The sequence below is a fragment of the Eufriesea mexicana genome, unplaced genomic scaffold (genome assembly GCF_001483705.2).
Source record: "Eufriesea mexicana isolate 0111107269 unplaced genomic scaffold, ASM148370v2 scaffold580, whole genome shotgun sequence".
In the NCBI taxonomy this organism is placed as follows: Eukaryota; Metazoa; Arthropoda; class Insecta; order Hymenoptera; family Apidae; genus Eufriesea; species Eufriesea mexicana.
The window spans coordinates 6017-20788 of NW_016908722.1; positions in this window are offsets into that span (position 1 = coordinate 6017).

Consider the following 14772-nt stretch of genomic DNA (forward strand, 5'->3'; position numbering starts at 1 on the left):
ACTTACTCGCGAACGAGAGCGATCGACAAACCAACGAAACACCCAAAATCAAGCCGAGGGTCCCTAGCGAGGCCTTGTAGCCGATCACGCAGGCCTCTGCCACATGGGAAAGAAATTAATCATCCCATGGGGTCTGACCGTAGGCCCATATGCATTGTCCGGTTACAGGACCCATCGTGCACGCGCTGGTGCCCAGGACGACTAAGGCCGACAGACCCTCGAATTGACCCAGGTGAGTGCCAACCCGCCGACCACCCTAGAACCGATGTGTGACAAGGGTGGCAGTGGCGAGGGTGAGTGTCGCAACGAATCGTTTGGATGACTTACGAAACATGGAGTTTTCGGGTACACGAGAGTACGTCGCGCAGGCTAGTCGGTACTTAAGAACGATCACGATTATCGCGAGAACAATTATGTTCTATTTGGTAAACGGGGGGGATAAGGGTGGAAAAATATGAGAAGTATATATTCGCTCCAAGTTAGGTAGCGTACCTTTGTACAGATAGCACGCACATGGAACTTAGTCTAGGCAACTATCTTATGATTACTTAGGTCTACTTAGGTCTACTTAGGTCTACTTAGGTCTACTTGATTTTGCGATTAGTATAAAAAGTACATGAAAATATATACATGTTATACATATGAAAAATGAGATATACTGAACGATGTTTTGTCGTCGACTACGCGTCACTACGGCCCTGACGGAGCTAGATGCGCGAACAATGGCCGCGTGGCGGCAAAATCCGTTTACGAGTTCCCGAAATATATTTAACCGTTCTGTCAACATTGAAGATCATCCCAATATTATCTCTCGATGGTTTCTTCTTCAGAAAACTCTACGGAATACGCTACTGTGTCGCAAACTCGTGGCAGATAATGAACTTTTTGTATAAATGCAAGAATATACGTAAAAAGTACGCTCGGAGGCTTATTTTTGAACTTTGACGACCAATTATAGTTATTCAGAAGCAATAATTATAATTATAAACATTGATAAACTCGGAATACTCTTATTTAACTTGTAAGATACAACAAATCTCCTAACGTTCGTGCTTTTTATTTAATACTTCATTTTCAGCTTCAATACCAAAAATCATGCATTTTTAGAAAAACAAATCACATTTTTCTGGAAACTAAGAATGATAGAGCAATTTCGATTATAGATTCGCATTGAGGAAAGTAAGCTCTACAAGAATTACCTATTTTATGTTACAAATTAGGGAAAAAGTTAAAATTTCTTGGACAGTATACTCAATTGATTTGAAATATAATCAAAAATGTACCATGCATAATTGCACTTTAAAATTTGGGTTTAAAATTTGGAATTGTACTTTAAATAGATGAAAGAAATATTTATCACCTACCTTCAGAAAGGATACTAATTTCCTTTTTTAATTCTCAGCATTTCTTGTTTGGTGAATATCACTTGTACCTGTTTCTAAAGCTTATGGGAAACCTCTACACCATTCTTCTACTCAATTTCAAATTTTCCAAGCGAATGACACCCATTTTAATCCTTTGCACTCGAGAGGTGAGCTTCAGTCATCATTTCATAAAATTTGGAAGATCGATATTAATTAATATATCAAATTTAATGCAATGTAGCAGTGTGCCAGGTATCGAAATCAAATAATTCTACAATTCTATTATTATACAATTCTTTATTTACTGCTCAAAAAAGTATCGTCAGCTTTTTAGTAGAGAATCTTTGAATTTCTACTCTTCTCTAGCCAAAAGTCATCGAGTGCAAAGGGTTAATTATTAGCAGACGAAGTACTATAACGAGAAATCCTTATTTTCCTAGTACTAATTGATCATCGGGGTAACTTCCCTTTTGTGTTCCCTTTGTCTTCTGCTTTCAGGAAACAGGATAATCGTCCGGGTTACGTAAAAGACAGATCAGGTAACTGTAGCAAAATACGTTTATGTAAATTTTGTTTATGTAAGGAAAACCAGAATTTCCTCTAAGGCGTTATGCAAAGGGTACGTTCTTTTTGTCTGGTAATGTGCTTAAAGCGTTCACCACTGAGTTTCCGTTAAGCGTGGTGCACGATAAGGAATTATTTTCGCGTGATGTCTGTACGTACACAATGGGTTCCTCCAGTTAACTAGGCTTTGGATGTCCAAGGTCGCGAGGTCTTTGAATTCTGAGATTTTTTGTGTGTTTACTGGTGAGATCATAAGACCTTCCTGTGCTTTGTTTTACGGTTGTTCCATATTTAGTCTGGAAGTTCAGGAATTTTTCCTATATTTGGTTTTAGGATGCTTTCTATATTTAGTCTTGGGATCTTGGATTATCCAGGATTTTTTAATATTTGAGGATTAATAGTTAACATTTGGTCATAATGTTGTCTCGTGGGTTTTCCTATATTTATTTTAGAAGTTTGAAAGTTTCTCCTGTAATTAATCTAAGAATGTTTGAATGCAAGTGGTTTTCCTGCATTTACTCTTACAGTCTCTCCTGTATCTAACCCGGAAGCTTAGGAATTTTCCTTGTAACTAATCTTAAAATTTCCCTTATAATTAATCCTAAAATTTTTCTTGTATTTAATATATGAATCTTTGAAGGCATACGTTTATCTTTATTTATCCTCGTAATATTTTCTATATTTAGCCTGGAAGTTGGAGATTTTTCTTTATAGCTGGTTTTATGGTTGAGTCTATATTTAGTCCTGGGATTTCACAATATTTCTTCTATATTTGGTTCTAAGATTTTTTCCATATTTAATCTTAAAATTTCCCTTATAATTAATCCTAAAATTTTTCTTGTATTTAATATATGAATCTTTGAAGGCATACGTTTATCTTTATTTATCCTCGTAATATTTTCTATATTTAGCCTGGAAGTTGGAGATTTTTCTTTATAACTGGTTTTATGGTTGTGTCTATATTTAGTCCTGGGATTTCACAATATTTCTTCTATATTTGGTTCTAAGATTTTTTCCATATTTAATCTTAAAATTTTCCTAATAATTAATCTTAAAATTTTTCTTGTATTTAATATATGAATTTTTGAAAGCATTCGTTTATCTTTATTTATCCTCGTAATATTTTCTATATTTAGCCTGGAAGTTGGAGATTTTTCTTTATAGCTGGTTTTATGGTTGTGTCTATATTTAGTCCTGGGATTTCACAATATTTCTTCTATATTTGGTTCTGAGATTTTTTCCATATTTAGTTTAGAAATTTGAGGAATATATTTAATCTTTGGATCCTCCTATATTTATCCTATATCTAGAATCTTTACATTTGACCTTGATGTAGTATATAATTTGAAGTAACTATAATATAATAAAATTTTATATAATAAAATAAAATTTTAAGTAATATAATTTTTTGTATTATATATTGCTACTAATTGTCACTTGCTTAATACATTATTTCCATTTTCAATTAACAGCATCCTTTTAACTACAAATGTATTTTGTAGTTTAATGACAAAATAAGGTTTTAATAAATAAATTTTTAACAGCGTCATTCTCATTCAAAATCGTTAATGCCCATGTGACAATTATCAAACGGAATGTAATAACGTTGTAGATTTTAGATTGTAAATCGCTGTGTTTAAATGGTTGATAAGTTTGAAGTGCTGAGATTAAATTCCATTGCATTCGTTCTTCTCTTACGATTCTGTGAAAATAGACTCGTCACAAATAATGCACGAGACATTGTTTACTTTTACGCAACGTATCAATATATGATATATCGATACACTTTATTAAGCAATCGTGGAAAAATCTTTGAGGAAATACCCTCCACGATGCGTCATTCATACGAAGTACAGTATTTCTTCGATTTTAGATCAATTCGATGAATTTGCGTGTCTTTCGTTAATTTGTCCGCTTACATAATCAAATTTTCTCACAGTGAAATTGCTGATAAAAATAAATGAAAAATAAATTTTCTATCCACATGATTGAACAGAAATGAAACCTCAACTATTTCAAAATAATTGAGAATTCATCAGATAAGTAGTAAGTGATTTTTTAAATGTTCATACATTGTAGAGTACATAGAGAACCTGTTGATTAATACACTGGGTTTAAAAGTATTAAGCATAGCAATTGATAACTAGGCTTAAAAGTATCACAGGTAGCAAAAATGTTTATCAAATGCAATGTTAAATTACTGCAAACAGCTCCATAGATAAAATTTTGTCTTCGCCATATTTTACCTTCTGTAATATTCCAAAATGACGTATATATGTACTTGATCAAAGTACTTACACGCGAAACGTGTTCAAGATAATTTACTGTTGTTATTACGAGATTGTTATAAATGACGATTATAATTTCCTCCAAAATTTTCATTAAGAAAACAAGATGAAAGAGAAAGAAAGAATTAATTAAATTTAAAAAATATGTAATTTAATACAGGTTTGCATTTTTGGAATAATAAATTGATATTTTATTTTATTTCCTTATAATATTTTAATACTTCCTGAAAAAGGAAAATTTTGGTATTTAAATTTGTGCTATTGGCTATTCCCATTCTTGAAATCACAAAAATAATTTTTACACGCTCAATTATCTGTAGATAAATTTATTGAACTGTAGTGGTAAATAAATATAAACACTCTTTATCCATTATCATTTAAACAATATGTTTAATACTATGAAAAGGGAATAGAAAAGAATTCAAATACTATTTGCAATGGAATTCATTATAAACTTGTCAATCACTATATCTTTTACTTTATTTTAAAATATTTTATTCATCATAAGCTTGTCAATCACTATATCTATATCTTTTACTTTATTTTAAAATATTTTATTCATCATAAACTTGTCGATCACTATATCTATATCTTTTACTTTATTTTAAAATATTTTATTTTCAAATTCTTTTCCAATTAGAAAAATGCCAATAATTTCAACAAGGGAGGAAGAAAATAAATAAATTAAATAAGCGTACTAAAGAAAAAGCATCATCGAAATCTTCGACAAAACATTCCTTCTCGTACTTCGTATTACATATCTGAAATTATCAATTACGTCGAATTATATTGCTACTATAATCTAATGGTGTCATAATTTCACGATATTGTAATAAAAATCAGGAAGATTTTATAATACCTGCAACTTACTCGTCAACGTATTTCCAAACAAATATCGTACAGTTGTTTACATTTTCACAGTTCGTCGTTTCAACGAGACGATTTATAGCATGACTTGTTGTTCCATATGTCGCCGCTGGCGCTGTCGTTGTGGTATTTATATTATTTTCTCGAAAAGCCGTCGTGGCTTCTTCGCAGGCTGCATATTTACCGAAATTTCTCCGTGAAATAATAAGTAGCGTGTATTTGTGAATGAAACACAACATACATTATTCATACGGGTTAAGAAAGTGGCGAGTAAGGACGTGTTTCGACGACGAAAACAGCACAGATCGTTTTATTGGCAAATACACCGGCTGCAACGCGACGCATTCTCGGCACTAGCAGACGTCGACTATTGGCAAGATGGCCGATCGATACTATCGAGAATCGATTCGAACGCCACCGTTCGATGTAAAACGATACACGCCATTATGGGGATTTGGCGGTAATATTGTATTGTGTGCTACGGGATAAATCATTTCGCAATAACGTTTCTTGAATTTATTATTGATTGCGTCATTGATAATACACGAAAAATTCACGCTGGATCTCGTAATCTTTTAAAAAGTGATTTACTTGTGGTGTAATTAAGTATCATTGGATAAACGATATCGTATTGATTAATAACGTAATGTTAAGTTGAGCCAAATTTTATCTAGGTTAATGGAAATATTTTAATTTAAATAGCCTATTCCTCGATATTTAAATGAGCAAAATAAATGATCGATAAGATGAGATGGAAATAATAAAAGATGTAATGTCACATGAAAAATGTTTTATTAAAGAAACGTAATAGTAGATATATGTATTCATGTATCTGATATATAAATAAATTATATAATTCTTAATGGGTTACTATAACGTTTCTTTAATCTTCAAAAGAATTTTTGTGTGAAATTACGTCACTTACTATTTTTATATTTTATCGTGAAACTTAAATGAGAGTATACACCTGAAATATTTCAAGGTGTTATAAGACAATTTCTAAATATGGTTTTGTGTGCCGAAAGAATATCTGATAACAACGTTACGAAATGATAATTCGATATTATTTGCATTCCAAAATACAGCGTGTTCTGGATTAGTTGGAATTCTGGAAAAATATTTAAATATTTATATATCATATTTATTAGACACGAAAGTGCATATGCACTAAAATAATATATATATAACTTACAACTATTGCAGTATAAATTCTACGTATCGACCACCATTGTCTATAGACCACGAAACGATTAATTTTTTACATTAGAAGACTATGTCAAGTATGTCAGGAGTGATTTTTTGAATAGCTATCGTAATACTCATTCGGCATAATCAAATCCTATTCTCGTGAACAAAGTGAATGGTCTCACAACATAAGGATTATTATCCTATATATACCTAGTATACACAAATAAGTATAGTAAATATAGTATGCTAAATATAGTACTATTGTATACTAATATACTACTTATCCTAGTATACTAAATATAGTATACACAAAGATTAGAATAAATATACAAATAGGTAGATATATATACACACACACATATATATATATATAGAAAATAGATACATATATAACTATGTTTCCACTTTAATAAAATCCAATATTAATTTTTCCAATTTTCCCAATTTGTCCAAGCAGTTATATGTTATCAGAAAAATAAATAAATAAATAAATAAAAATTGAGAAAGGATTTTTGAACTAATAATTTTGATCTTTGGGGCAGTTTTAGTGCTAAATTAAATTAAATTTTGTTTTATATTTTATCTCTAATCTTGTTTCACTTTACCTTGCATACATCCAGAAGCGAATACAGATGTCTTATCTGAGAAGTAAAATGTGTAAAAGTGAATATATTATGAATCATTGTTTTACAATTTGAAATTTTCTTGTAATTCATATTTTGAAGTTCCTATCTGATACTACTTATGGTATTAACTTAAATAATTAAATATTATTAATAATATTTTATATATGTGAAATATTAGAATAATTATGATGCCTTTGATTAAATATACACAGAAACATGATGAATATAAACTATTCTAAATCCGTCAGTACATATAATTAAAAAAATTCCTTTTTGCATAATGACAATGAACAAAATGTGTGAAAAGAGGAAAGAAAATCTCGGAAAAATGGAAACACTCGCATATTCTCAATATTTGTTTCTCATTTCAGTCAAGGTATTATTTCGAATGTTTTATTGCAACGTGTATATTTAATTTGTTAAACAATTCAAATTCGAGATACACACGTACGTCTTCTGATTCCATATTCCATTTTCCCAAAATTTCTGTCATTCCTCAAAATAAGTCCTCACTTTTGCAACACCCTGTATACACGAAAAATCCATGACTGATACAATATATCTTATCACCGTTACCTTTAGCAATCACAAGTGTTTATAGAAAAGCATCGACCACGAGCACATCGGTGTCTGATTGTAATTGATTCAGAAATCAAAGGTCGAGTGCGATTAGACGATGATCGATATCTAGAGATTAAGGGATCGCCGACACTTATTTCTATCACAAGACATTTTGTGGCTGGCTGATAGAAATTAGGATTACGAGATAACGCGTTGCTTTGACTTAAAACAGTCAAGTGTAGAATGGCGATTTCCGACACTGTCGTTGTGATTGATATACGACATATGTTGAAATTGATTATCCGACCAGCTATTATTCGAAAGAATTTACCTGTGGTAAGTTCCTGTAATTTTCCATCGATCACTGCAACATACAGTTCCATATTCTGGGAACTCCATTGACGTTCGTATTATTTTTCTCTGTTTCTAGTTTCTCTTATTTTGAGCAGAGGAATAGGAAGACAACAAACTTGCGCGATTAGACGAGTCGAAATGGCAGCGTTGGGACACTTAAATTTGGCGCGCTTTAATGGCGGCTCTGGCCACTAATATCGATCGAATCGTTATCGCGGAAGCTATTATCGTTAATTAGAGGATCTGTCACTGGAATCGTGGAATAGTACCGAATAACAGAACTAAAAATAAGGAAAGACAGTTTTGGGACCACTTGCAAATTCTGGGAACGGTAATATTCCAGGAATAGCCAAGGTTGAGGTTAGGAGATTAAATAACTGCAGGAAATTTATACTTCGCATGGATGTTAGCTTTCTATAAGTGGAATTCCCTTTGCTAATGAGGAAAAGAGTCTCATCGTTTCGTCATCACAGTTTGTTTTGCTGAATTGACAAGCAGAAATAGAAATTCATAATTGCAACAGAAGTTAGTGACATTATGGTTGCATGGACGAGATACGGTAGAATGATGTACGTAAATAAAATTGAAAAATGTACGTCAGTATAATATAGTTAATAACAGAATAGTGAATATCTTAATTATACACCTATACGTATACTCCCTGAATCTTCTCAGAGGGATAGCAATATTTTCAATGATGGACAATAATTCACGACTGCTTTCTATACATGTAATGATTCTTAACACTTTAATGACCCCATTTCTATGCAGTCAAACGATGCCAAGGGCCGGCAATATTTTTGAAGAATTAATTTAAAAAAAAAAATTAAAATTAAAATTAAAATTTACGAAATAATACAGCATGTGCGAACATACGCATAAAACGAAAAGCAATAACAATTTTACAACAAATTTAATATTTTTCCTGCGTGTAATAATTAGTAATTATTAATTGGCGGTAGCATCATACACATGTTGTGCGAGTGGCCATTAAAGTGTTAATAAATATTTTTCTCTTATTAATTTATTCTCCAGGTAATTTGCAATTTGTCTCAAAAAACATTAGGCAAATCATTTTATTGGTTTGGTTAAGAATGTATTTACTTTCATCCATATTCGATAGACGGTTTCCTAAGCAAACCAACCATTTGCCTTCTTCTAGACATACACCAGTTCCTTAACAACCATAAACTTTATCTATAACTGCATATCCTATTTAATCACTCTACTATAAATCCAGATAGTCCAGTCTGTACTAATCAATGTTCTACTTGATAAATAATTAGGAATTAGACATAGAAGTTCTAAAATCAGAATATTATACGTATAATTACTTTGTAAGATAGTATGCACAATAGGTACACACTGTTAATAACCTCATAATGGGTTGAATAGCGTAAATGAAAAGAAAAGAAAAGTTAATATGAAGGTACTCTTCACATATACTCCTTAAATCTTCTTGAAAGGATAGCAATATCTACAATGGTAGACAATAATCCATGATTGATTTCTATATATATAATGATTTCTAATAAATTCTTTTTTCTTTTTCTTTTAAATTTATTCTCTAGTTAATTTGCAATTTGTTTCAGAAAACATTAGGCAAATCATTTTATGGGTTTGATTAAGTTAACATGAAAGTACATTCTATATATACTCCTTAAATCTTATTGGAAGGATAGCAATATCTACAATGGTGGACAATAATTCGCGATTGATTTCTATATATACAATGATTCCTAATAAATTATTTTTTCTTTTAAATTTATTCTCCAATTAATTTGCAATTTGTTTCAGATAATATTAGGTAAATCATATTATTGGTTTGGTTAAGTTAACATGAAGGTACTTTCCACGTATACTCTTTAAATATTCTTGGAAGAATAGGAATATTTACAATGGTAGACAATAATCCACGATTGATTTCTATATATATAATGATTTCTAATAAATTTGTTTTTCTTTTCGTTTAATTTATTCTTCAGTTAATTTGCAATTTGTTTCAGAAAACATTAGGCAAATCATTTTATGAGTTTGATTAAGTTAACATGAAAGTACATTCCATATATACTCCTTAAATCCTATTGGAAGAATAGGAATATTTACAATGGTGGACAATAATTCACGATTTATTTCTATACATATCATGATTCCTATCAAATTCTTTGTTCTTTTTCTTATAAATTTATTCTCCAGTTAATTTACAATTTCTTTCAGAAAACATTGGACAAGTAATTTTATCGGTTTGCTTAATTTAACATAAAGCTACTCTCTCAATGGATCCTACCTGACTGTGGAAAAGCTACACTGTGTATTAGTTCATTTAGCTGTCTTTCGTACAATTTTCTTGTAATATTCACTCTAAATAATTTCTTATTTTACAATTTTAATTTCAAGATCTCTTCGTCACAGGATACAGATAACAACGTATAGTATCTGAGATTACAGTGTTTCAATCTCCCTAATGTGGCAATTCTCCGTCGTTCCCGAAAGCTGTGTGCGTAGCTAATAAAATTAATGGAAAAGTCCCGACTGAAGGTATCCCTTCCATCCATTCGGCAAATTAAAAGATTCCATCGATTAGCCGGAGCCATCCAGTTTCGGTATGTAGGCCGGCCACTTAAACGTCCTCGAGAATCTCATTGTCAGTATCACTATTTACACGTGCTTCATGGTATTCCTTATCGTGCAAACTTCCTTATCTAGCTTCGCTTCGTTATTTGTATACACGCGTGTGTGCATACGCGACAGCCGATTGAACGCTCGCCACTCTCTCGATCGGCTCGATGAAGAAGAAGCCGTTTCGCCATTGTCACTCCTTATCGGCGAAGAATTTTTCGCCATTCGGGAACCACGCGTTCGAGAAGTGCTCCGAGATGATACTATGGAAGGATGGCTAGTACAAACACACTCGACTTTCGTCCCAGATGCAGGTCCCGATTATTCTCTTTTATCTATGTTACTTGTGATCGTCGAGTTTTACCAGAGATCCCAGATTCGTCGCAACGTGTATTTTCCATGTACGCTTTCCAAATTGGCCCTTTTACGTCGGGAACGTGACATTAAAATGCATCGAGGCAGTTTCGAGAGGATGTTATGCAGATTGGCTTCTTCGATTGTTAATTAAATTGCCGTTTAACGTGATTAACGATGATTACAATGTTCGCTGGGTGATTTCTTATTGCAGAGGCTGCTGGGACTTTTAGGCGGACATTAAAGCCGAGTGCAGGCTATGAATATTATAATTAAATTAATTCTTTCGCAGTTTTATTTATAGAGCGATTTCTCGGCAATTACTGGGCATATAATGTAATTTTCAATTTTTACGTTGTCTTTTCTAATTATGGGCATGGGAGATGATTATTTGCGGTGTAATGAAGTTTTCTGGTTGCAACGAGGGAAAAAGGAAGAATTTTGAACTGCTTTTTAAATAGACGGGTATATTAATATTCGTTTTATTTCGATAGATCTTGATGGGTTGAGTAAGATTTTATTAAAAGCTTCTTTTTTATGTTAAATACTTGAGGAATTACGTGGAAGAATTTTTTGATGGAGAAAATCGTGGAGGTGTCGAATTCTTTTTCATTTCGAGTGTGTAATTAAAACATTATAACGGACAATATAGTAAAAAATATTGTGTAGGTGTGAGATTCTTTTCCAATTTTGTATAGTTGAATAATTATGGCAAGGTATACCTTTTTGGTAAAAATGTTTAGGAGGATATCAAGCTTTTTCTTCATTTTTAGTTAATTATAAAAATGACAATAAATTAGTTAAATATTTCCTTATATTTAATATACGATATGTAACACATGAAATGAATGTAATAAACAATATGAATATGAATAAAATGTCCGAGGAGATGTGAAATATTTTTCATTTTGTACGGTCAAAAATTACAACGAATACATTTATTACAAATATTTTGGAGAAAATATTAAATATCAAATTCTTTTTTAGATTTTGCAGTTGAAAAAGGACAGCGATGGATCTCTTCTGAAGGAAGAGTTTCGTGCTATTGATTATTTAAATTTAAACAAAATTTTGGATCGAGAATAATTTTATTAAATGTTCAAAACGTCATTCTTGAAATATTTTAGTACTATAACTGGTTCGGTAGTAGCATTGCCATCGAGTAATATTGCTATGGAGGTCTGTGTAAACTTTCTAATCTCTCCTAACGTCGCCATTGTTCTCCAGTTTTATATTTCGTTTGATACTGGGTTCTAAATCGTTCCTTGTTTTAAACACGACTGATACTGCATGGTTGTTCTTTATTTTATTCGTCACGTTTATAAATGGCTTTCAAGAAACCGATTTATCATTCTCATTAACAATGAAAAAGTGCAGAAGTTATTTCAACATGGATAAATAAATTCCTTTCTTGCAGCCTTCGATGTTTAAAAGTACTCGACGCGAATATTCCTTATCACATTCCACAATGAGTCGATCAATTTAGAATGCATTTTTATTGGCGAAAATGAGATCACATTGAATGTAGTATAAAGTGTATAATTCCTAACTTTTAATTATATCACATTTATATCAGTAAATATTTTTTGATATTGATTTGTTGGGTTGGTCAAATTATTTGTAATAATTTAGTCATTATTTTTCCTAGTAATTATTTTTTCTAGTAATTATTTTTAATAATTTAGTAGCTATTTAGTAATTATTTGGTAGTTTATTTAGTAATTATTCTTTGTTCGTAATTATTTTTAATAATTTAGTAATTATTTAGTAATAATTTTTAATAAGTATTTTCTAGTAGTAATTTATTTCTTTGATTATATAATATAATGATTTTGTGCAATATTTGGTAGGTCAGTAACACCGTTTTCTATTGGGAAAGAAGAGGATCATTTATTATAATAATTGACTAACCTAATTGCTAACTTAATACTTATATAGAATAAGAAAGACTATTTATGCATTTACTTTTTGCTTCAATTTATGTTAAAATTGTATGATTTTTATTTGTAAGTGATTTTCATTGTCATTATTGCAGACTTGCACAGTCGATCAAAATTACCATTTCTTTGTCTGTTCTGTTCACGTTTGGATTGACTTTCTACGTGCCAATATCAATATTATGGCCGATGATTCAGTCAAAATTTGATACGGGCAATTATGGAGAAATGATATTTCGTTTCTGTGGAATGATCGCATCGAGTAAGCAGAATTAGTCATTTCTTAACTTTGATTCTTTCCCTTTCTTTGTTTGCTTCTGTTTTCTCCTCTCTTTTAAAAAATTATTTTTACCGAGAAATTGTTATACTTAGATAGATATTATTATAAAAATATTTTAACAGTGATTAAAAGAAATGAATAATTATTGAAAATAATAAGATAATGAAATAGTAAATAGTAAATAGTAAATAGAAAACAGCAAATTATAATTTATTTTATTTTCATTCCACAATTACACAAGTCCATTTCCTACAAAAAATATTTAAAAGAAATTATAGTGTTTGTATCTCAATTTAGTATTACTAAAAACATTAGCAAATATTTATATTAACTCACCAAGGAGAAGAAATGAAGTCTCTTAAATTACAATATAAAATATAATAAATAATATTCCTCATAATATATTTTCATAAATGTAATAATATATTCCTTGTATATCATTATTTTTAATTAATTGCACTCTATATTTTATATAAATACTATCCTCCAGATTCTACAAATTGCTCATCATTTATTTTAATTATTAGATCATTTTCTGTTCTTATGTTTCTAAATTACTATAATTTATATTACACTTTACGTTTTATTTTATTCTAATGAATTAATATTATTGATATTTTAATTAATTAACAATATTGTACTTCGTTATTTTAATTAATAATATTTTACAGTAATGATACTTTACTTTTGTTATCATTTTGGTAGCAATACTCGCGGTGGCAATTCCGGAAATGGTCCCTCTGCTTGGGCTCTTTGCAGCGTTGAGCATGACCACGATTATGCTATTGATCCCTATACTGATAGAAACAGCGACAAAATGGGAGACGGCTACGCAGTTTCTCCTAGTAAAGAACATCAGTATTTCCCTGATCGGCATACTTTTACTGGTAAGTACCGATTGAACGCGTTTTACGTAATTCTCTTTGTACAATCTTCCATATTTCACGATCAACGCATCCATCGAGTGATTAAAATTTGCAAAAATAATTCTATCGATAATTCGTCTATCAAACGATACATTTCACAACAGTAATCAATGTATCACACTTATTTAGTATACAAATCTGACATAAAGTGCCTGTCGAGCAATTTTTACTATTTAACGATGTGCCTTCTTAAAGGAGTTAGACTTTCTGTGTTTATTATTCAAATTAATTAAATTGTAATGTAATATGTAAATAATTACAAAATATAAAATTTTAAATATAGTAATATGAAGTATGCATATATATAGTAATATAAGTACAGTAATATGAAATATAGTAATAGTAGTATGAAATATAGTATACAGATTATAGCATATTAAAGTATAGTGTTATTATTCTCCTGTATTATATAGTAGATATATGTGCTGATTATGAAAATGGTCCAAGTAAAAATATTTAAAGAAATAAATCATTTATTTTGCAGTGAATTCATATATATTATAATAATATAAAACCATCTTTGAAAAATAGGAGATAATTGAATGTGTTAAAATGAATTTACGACAATGTTGTTGCAAAATTTTTAATACCTCCAGACGAAACTTAGACCACACATAAAATTAAATAATAATGTTAATAATAATGTTATTGAATATATTCTATTTATTCTAAATTTTCAATTGATCAATTTAATTTTCAATCAATTTAAAATTTATTCCAACATTTTCAATTATCTACTATTATATTTTCCAAAGATGGTTTTATATTGCAATAATATAAATAAATTCAATGCAAAATAAATGATTCACTTCTTCAAATTTATATTAAATTATAATTTAATATC